Below are 8,413 nucleotides of genomic sequence, written 5' to 3'. Positions count from 1 at the left end.
GATGTCTCTCTATTTTACACATTTTTATGCATATTTTTAGTTATGTTTTGCATTGTCTAAAACTTAACCTTAGTATTTCTAGGTATTTAACCTTAGATATTTGTATTTAGGTGTTTTAAGATGTTGCATTATTGCATTGTTGCATTTTGGATAAAAACAGGTGCTTTGAGGCTAAAAAAATAGCAAGAATGAAGGGTCACCCGAGCATGTATTCGAAGGTGTGATCGTGCAAGAAGAACAACCCGAGACCTTAATCCGAACAAGCGGATCTAAGCTCAAGAGGAACCACCTGAAGCCCAATCTGGAGAGGTGCCCGACCCTAGCCTCTTGTAGGACTTCAAATGAAGGTTGTGCAGCTAGGTCAAAGGGTTTCTATATATAAACCTTTTCCTATTTTCTCAAAAGGGAACACGCCACACACGACAGAGAGAGAAAGTGAGAGCTACCTAGGGCGATTTCCACCCGATTTTCATACTTTCTTTGAGAGATTTGGTTTTTTAGTATTTTCCTTTTTCCAGTTTGTAATTCTACTTTCGGTTCTTTACCGTTTTCGATTATACTATTTATTTTCCATGCCATTCTTATTCATATCTATTTTCATGTCGTTTGTGATGAGATCTTAGTAGTGAACCAAAGTTTCTAGAGATAGGATAGGCTAGTATGTATTCTTAATAGGTTAGGATGTTTTAGCTTAATTGGCTAGTATCTATTTTTCGTTCCGCCACACCATTTTGTTGCGGAGTGTAAGGGCAGCGTGGTTGTTGTAAACTGCCATGTAGAGTGAGATTTTCTTTTAAGTTTGTGACTTGTATATTCTCCTCCATTGTCTTATCTTAGTACATTTATCTTAGCAATGAAATGATTAGTGACATAATTTTGAAAATTGATTAAGGCATCATACACACGGTCCTGAGGGTAAGAGAGTAATCCAAGTATACTTTGATTTTTCATCAATAAAGGTCACAAAATACTTGTTGTTATCTCTAGATAAGCATGGTGATGTCCACACATCAGAATGTACTAAATCAAAACAATTTTCATAAATGGTAAAAGACTTTGGAAAAACAGTTCTACAATGTTTTCCTAGGATACAAGACTCAAAACTAGAACTATCAAATGAAACATTAGGCAACAAAAATCCAAGAGCACGAGAATGAGGGTGACCTAGCCTAGCATGCCACATAATACTATTATTAGAAGCAAGAAAAGAGGTAAGCGATATAGAAGAAGAAAGACTTGGTGAAGTTTTCTCTAAAAAATAAAGATCTCCACTTGCATCTCCTTCTCCAAGGATCTTTCCAGTCTTAATATCCTGAAAATGTACACTGTTAGGACCAAATATAGTATAACAGTCTAAATCTTTGGTAGCCTTCTTAACAGATAAAAGATTAGATGTGAAAGTTGGCATATAGAACGCCTTAGAATCTTTTTCAAATAATTTTAAGTTACCATTTCCTTTTACGGGCACACGGTCTCCATTGGCAATGATAACATTCCCAAGGGCCGGTTCAATATGGTCAAGTAGACTCGGGTTACTAATCATATGGTTAGAAGCCCCCGAGTCGATGACTAACGTTTTACTTGGTTTAGAAGCAAAAAAAGTGTTACCGGATTCTATTTAAGCCGCAATGGACCATATGAGGGCCTCCAAGTCCGACTTCCTCACCAAGTCCCCATAGGATGCCGCCATTGCTGTTGTCTCTCCTTGGTTTCCCACATCAGCTCCTTGGCCGCTTGTGCCTTCATGAGAGAGATTTGCCTTGAACTTGGCCGGCTTAAGGTGAGGATGAAGGATCCAACATTTATCCTTCAAATGTCCTCTCTTCTTACAGTGGTCGCACACCATTGTCTTCCTTTCCTCATGCTTGTAGACTCCTTTGTTGGCAGTGACAAGCTCCCCCTTACCGCTGAAGAGACCAAGAGATCCTTGCTCCTTTTGTACTTAAGCACAAACAGCATCAAGTGTTGGAAGCTTATCGCCGCGGAGAATGTGCTTAATGAGGTCATTGAACGCCGGATTGAGAGTGAGCAGCAACCCAAAGACTTTGTCTTGTTCCTTCCTCTCATTTAAGATCGCCGGATCGATTGTACTTGGTCTAAGCATCTCAAGCTCAGCCCATAGTGACCGAAACTTGCCAAAATGCATTGTAAATTCCAAGTCTTCTTGATGCAAATTGTTGATAGCCTTTTTGACTTCAAACACACGGGTTAGGTTGGTCACATTCCCGTACACGTTCGCTAGCGTGTCCCATAACTCTTTTGCCGTCTCGCAGTAGGAGTAGGCTTCAAGGATGGGTGCGTGAAGCAAATTCTGAAGAATGGCAAGCACTGTCTGATCTTCTTGGAACCACTTCACTTCTTTTTCAAGTTCAGCCTCCTTGTCTTCTTCATTTTCTTCTTTTCCGTCTTCCTTGCTGGCTTTCTTGGGGAGTTGGTCTGTCTCAACGTGAATCCATAGTCAAGAGCGGTCTTTGTGGTCCTTTTCCACAACAGGGAGTTCGCACTTTTGAGCACCACCGGGGTAACTATCGGTTTTCTGGTCTCCATGGTGAGAAATGACAAGATTACTAGAGAATAGAGAAAGATTAGGTAGATCTGAATAAGAGTGAGTTTAGAGAGTAGTAGATCGAAAAACTTGCTCTGATACCATGTTAGATTGAACGGAAACAAAGAGATAAGATAAGATGAGATGAGAGTGTAATCGGCAAAGAGAATAAACAAAAGACTAGATTCATTAGTGTAAATGTTACAAGGTGGCTATAAGCCTTTAAATAGACAAAACATTAGGGCTACTCCCTTACATGCGAAACACTAGTTTGATAGGGACACAAAGAGAGAGAAATGCTAATCCCTAGAGTGAAAGCGACCTGACTTGGTCTCCCACGAGGATACCAAACTCGTGACTCTCTTCTTCCTTCTCTTCTGATGGCTACAAGGAAGTTCTCGATCCTTCTCTTGGGCCTTAGAACATTGTGGCCTCTTCTTCACTCCATGGGACATGATAAGACTCGACCCCTTAACTCACTTGTACGGATGACTGTACAGACACCTCCTAGATTTAATCGATCCTGATCAATACTCCCCCTCAAGCTTAGCCAAATGAAATGACTAAGCTTGGAACTCGTGAAGAATCACCTCGTTAAAAACCTTAACATAGAAAACCATGTTAAGGAAAAGAGTGTGATCTCCACAAGTTAGGAGACTGCCTAATGGCGGTGTAGGATATACAAGTCCAAGCTTGCTATGAATGTATTCACAAACTTGAGGACTCGTATCCTTGGTGAAGATGTCTGCTAGTTGATCTTTACTTGGTGTATGGCATGGTAAGACTACTCCTTCTTCAATCTTTTCTCGAACCTTGTGGCAGTCTACCTCAATGTGTTTGGCTCTCTCATGGAATACCGAGTTGGTGGCGATGTGTATTGCAGCATTGTTGTCACAATGCATGGTGATCGGTTGATCGGATTCGACTCCAAGATCCTTGAGAAGAGCTTTGAGCCAGGTTAATTCATTGGTGAGATTCTTCATGGCCCTATATTCAGACTCAGCACTCGAACAAGAGACAACCTTCTGCTTCTTTGACTTCCAAGTCACTAGATTGTCGCCTATAAATGTACAATATCCGGTTTTTGACCTCCTATCCATCGTATCACCAGCGTAGTCTGCATCGCAATACCCTACAAGCTCCGTGTTGTTATTTTTTCCCATCCATATACCTTGGCCAGGACTTCCCTTAAGGTAGCAAAGAATCCTCTCCACCGTGTTCCAGTCGAAATTCGTCGGTGCTTGCATATGTTGACTAACTTGGTTCACCGCATAGCATAATTCTGGTCTTGTGATCGTAAGATAGATCAGTTTTCCCACAAGCCGACGGTATCTCCCCACATCTTCATATGGCTCAACTAACTTGCTAACAGGAACATTTGGTGTCTTCTTCATCTCCCCCTTTCACTTGACCTGGTAGCCCTCTTCAAGCAGAGTAGAGACCGGTTTGGCGCCAAGCTTACCTGTTTCTTGTAAAAGGTCAAGTGTATACTTCCTTTGAGAGAGAAACAACCCCTTCGGAGAGCGAGAGATTTCAATCCCAAGAAAGTATTTGAGCTCACCAAGATCCTTAATATCAAAAGTAGAATTAAGAAGAGCTTTAGTTGTAGAAATACCGTCCTTATCATCACCAGAGATGATAAAATCATCAACATAGACAAGAACCACTACACGACCACCATTGGTACGAAGCATAAACAAAGTGTGATCGGCCTCAGACCTATTGAAGCCATGGTTGTGGAGTGTGGAGCTCAGTTTATGGTACCACGCCCTAGGAGATTGTTTTAAACCGTAGATAGCCTTCCGAAGTCGGAGAACCTTGACAAAATAGGAAGGGATTTATATATGGAAACCCCTTTGACCTAGCCGCCCAGCTCTGTCTGAAGGTCTACACGAGGCTAGGGTTGGGTACCTCCTCGGGTCAGGCTTCGGGTTGTTCTTCTTGCACTCAGATCCTCTTGATCGGGTTAAGGTTCAGACTATTCTTCTTGCATGATCACACCATCGGGTACATGCTCGGGTTTCACATTATTCTTGCTATTTTTAGGCTCCAAAGCACCTGTTTTCATCCAAAATGCACAAATGCAACAATGCAGCACCCTAAACAACCTAAATGCAAATTCCTAAGGTTAAAGACCAAAAAATGCTAAGGTTAGGCTATATACAATGCAAAACATGAATAAAGAGATGCCTAAGAGAGTGTAAAATAGAGAGTTATCACTCATTTTCCTCCGTTTTCCTCCAAAGCGTCCTAAAACCTGTAAAGACTGGATAAAGAACCAAAAGAATCCAGAAACACACTTTGACTCAATAAAAAGTATAAAATAAGAGAGAAAACAAAGATTCAAAACCGATAAAAACTCCATATATCAATCTACTATCTCAGATGATGCAAAGATATTCTTTCCTCATATTTCTCTCCCTGCTCAATCACCGATGAACATTTGCTTTTAGTGCAATCATCTTCTGATGCTCCTCGCAATCATGATGAGATATCCTCTCTGGTTTATGTTCCTTCTGAACTTAAACCAACTAGAGAAAACTGCCTTCCCACTTGCAGGAATTCCATTGCTATAATAATACTCCTACTAATACTAAAACTTCTCGATATCCATTAGCAAACTATATTTCTTATTCATACTTATCTCAGCATTTCTGTGCTTTTGTTAATATCATCACAAAATCAAAAATTCCTAAAAACTATTCAGAAGCTAGGCTGGACAAGGTATGGGTTGATGTTGCGGGAAAGGAGATTGGTGTTTTTATAAGGACCAAAACTTGGAGTGTTTGTGATTTACCTCCTAGTAAGGTGAATGTAGGCTGCAAATGGGTGTTTGCAATCAAATATCACGCTGATGGAAGCATTGAGAGGAATAAGACTCGACTGGTGGCAAATGGATATACTCAATGAAAGGGAACTGATTTCATCGATACTTTCTCTCCTGTTGCAAAAATGGCAATAGTGAAGATGATTTTTTCCCTCACACCTAAGATGCAATGGTCCTTACATCAATTGGACATTTCTAATGCATTCTTAAATGGTGACCTCGATGAGGAAATATATATGAAGTTACCACCATGCTATGATGAGATACAAGGAGATCTTCTCTCCTAATGCAGTTTGCAGGTTACAAAAGTAGATTTATGGACTCAAATAAGCATCACGATAGTGGTTTCTCAAATTCAAGACTACTCTTGTGGATTTTGGTTTCGAAACCTGTCATGGTGATCATACTCTTTTCGTGAAGGAATCAAATGGTCAGCTTTTGGCGGTTTTGTGGATGATATTTTGATCGCCAATACTGATGCTTCTTTAGCTTCTGCTCTGAGAGATCAATTAAGTTTTGTTTTCCAGCTAAGAGATCTTGGTCCTCCTAAATATTTCTTTGGCTTTGAGATTGCCAGAAAAGATGAGGAGATCTGTCTAACTCAAATGAAATATGTTCTTGACTTGTTAGAAGCTACAAGTTTTACAGATTGCAAACCTTCCACTATACCCATGAAACCAGACCAACAGATGTCGTTGACTAGCTTTTCAAGACGCAAGAAGAAGACTAAGCAGGATTATGAGGGTGATGAAGACTATATTTTTGATACTGCAAAACCTTTTCCATCTGACATTGAACTTCTTACAGATAAGAAGCAATATCGAATATTGATTGGAAAGCTTCAATATCTAAATATAACTCGTCTCAGACATTTCTTTTGCTGTCTCCTCCATACTCATCAGCTCCGCGAAAGTTTCATCTTCAAGCGGCTCATAAGATACTTTGTTACTTAAAAGATACTATTAGGCAAGGCTTATTTTATGGAAAGGATGATGATTTCTCGTTTCGAGGATTCTCTGATACAGACTTGGGAGCTTGTCCTGATAATAGACGCTATGTTATTGGGTTTGCTATTTTCAATGGTTAATCTCTGGTATCTTGGCGATCAAAGAAACAAGATATGGTTTCAATGAGTTTAGTTGAATCCGAATATAGGGCAATGAGCATGATAACCAAGGAGTTGATCTAGTTTACTTATATCTTGAAGGCTTTACGGGTTCCTTTCTCTCCTCCAGCTTATTTGTACTTTGATAATACAGCTTGATATGTCTGTATTTTGCATCTCCTTAGCCTGTATTTGTCATGCCTTTAGCTAGGACAACTAGTTGTTTTGCATCATTTTAGAACCTCTTTCGTACATTTTGCATGTTTAGGAAGTTTCTGCATCATTCTTGCATACATTGCGCATTTCGGAGTTTTTCAGGTGTTTAGGAGACGTTGGAAGCGCACACAATCGAGCTGCTCCTCACTTACACAATCGAGCGCTCCTCACTTCCTAAACCGAGCCCTCCTCAGTTCTACAATCGGGCTGCTCCTCACTTCTACAACCGAGCCATGCTCCTCACTTCCACATTCGAGCGCTCCTCACTTCTACAACCGAGCCATGCTCCTCACTTCCACATTCGAGCGCTCCTCACTTCTACAACCGAGCCATGCTCCTCACTTCTACAGTCGAGCCCTCCTCAGTTCTACAATCGGGCTACTCCTCGCTTCCACAATCGAGCCATCACTCGAGCCACCGGTCTAGGGATTCAGCTTTTGACGTCTTCATGAAAGTTGTAGAGAATTGAGTCATCTTTCCAATGCCGTTTATTTCAAGCCAATCGGAGGTGTGGTTCAAGAGTTATCATCGTTTTAGTGGATACGTATACACCCAGCTCGAGCCACTTTCACAGACCATGCTCGAGCCATTTTCACTCACACCACTGGAGCCACTCCTACTCATTCCACTCGACCTCACTCTAGGGAGAGACGACACACGACTCGACCGCACATGTCAGGAAGACGTTCCGTCTTATGCGCTTCAGGAGATTCCCAAACCGACGCTTCACCTTGTCGTTTTAAGTTTTAGGGATTTACATGTTTTCTACTATAAATACATTTTGTTAAATCTTGTTTTGGATATCTTAGTTTTTATCTCGTTTTGTTCTTAAGGTTTACCCAGCCTCCAAAAAAAACGTTCTGAGACTTGTATTTCCGATATCTTTGAGATTATTGAGATTTTGCATTTGATTCCTTTTACAAAGTTGTTCACCTTATTTTTATCCACCTAATGATGCTTGATTCAATGATTTATGTGTTTGCATGCTTGATGATGAATTTCGGATCTGAGTAGTGTAGTAGTTCTTGAGGATGGGATAGATTAGGTGGAGGATCTTAGGATGTAGAGTGTTTAAGCTTTGATTGTATGACTCCCTTCTGGACTAGAATTAGAAATACTAGTTTCTCTCTGATCAATTGGAACTAGGTTTTAGACATCTCCGCACCCAAAAGGTGTTCGATGAAATGTCTGACCAACTAGTGCCAGAGACTTACGTTCCTGGCCTAAGAGATTAGTTGTCTAGGATGTTTGTTGACGTGAATGAACTTGTTTTTCATGCCATGCTTGATCATGTTTCTCTAGCGAGAGCTAGGTTTGGAAGTGGTTGAGTTTGAGTAGCTTTTGTCAAGAGATTGGATTAGCTAAGAAGTGATGCTCATTATTTAGGGATGGTTTGCTTGTGACATGTTAAACACGCTATAGACTAGGATACTCCACCGACATCAATTACTCCCATCCTTAGGACTTCTTTCTTTCTGATTTTTATTACATTCCCGGAACTGTTTCGTTTGTTCATGCTTAGAATCGTTCTCAGTTTCTCTCATTCTTGCTTGCTTCTTGTCATACATTTTCGTTTCTGTTTCTGTAATTCATTTCATTTTGTATTTTGACCATTCTAGGATTGTTAGAAAAACTCTCTCTTGAATTGGCTTAACTTGTGATTGCTTGATTGCATCTTGAGTGATTAGCATCATCCCATTTGGATTGACACCTTAAGTAT

This window comes from Camelina sativa, chromosome 5 (genome assembly GCF_030686135.1).
Source record: "Camelina sativa cultivar CO46 ecotype springtype chromosome 5, ASM3068613v1".
Taxonomy (NCBI): Eukaryota; Viridiplantae; Streptophyta; class Magnoliopsida; order Brassicales; family Brassicaceae; genus Camelina; species Camelina sativa.
The sequence above is the reverse complement of the archived record's forward strand: the minus strand, read 5'-3'. Positions refer to the sequence as shown.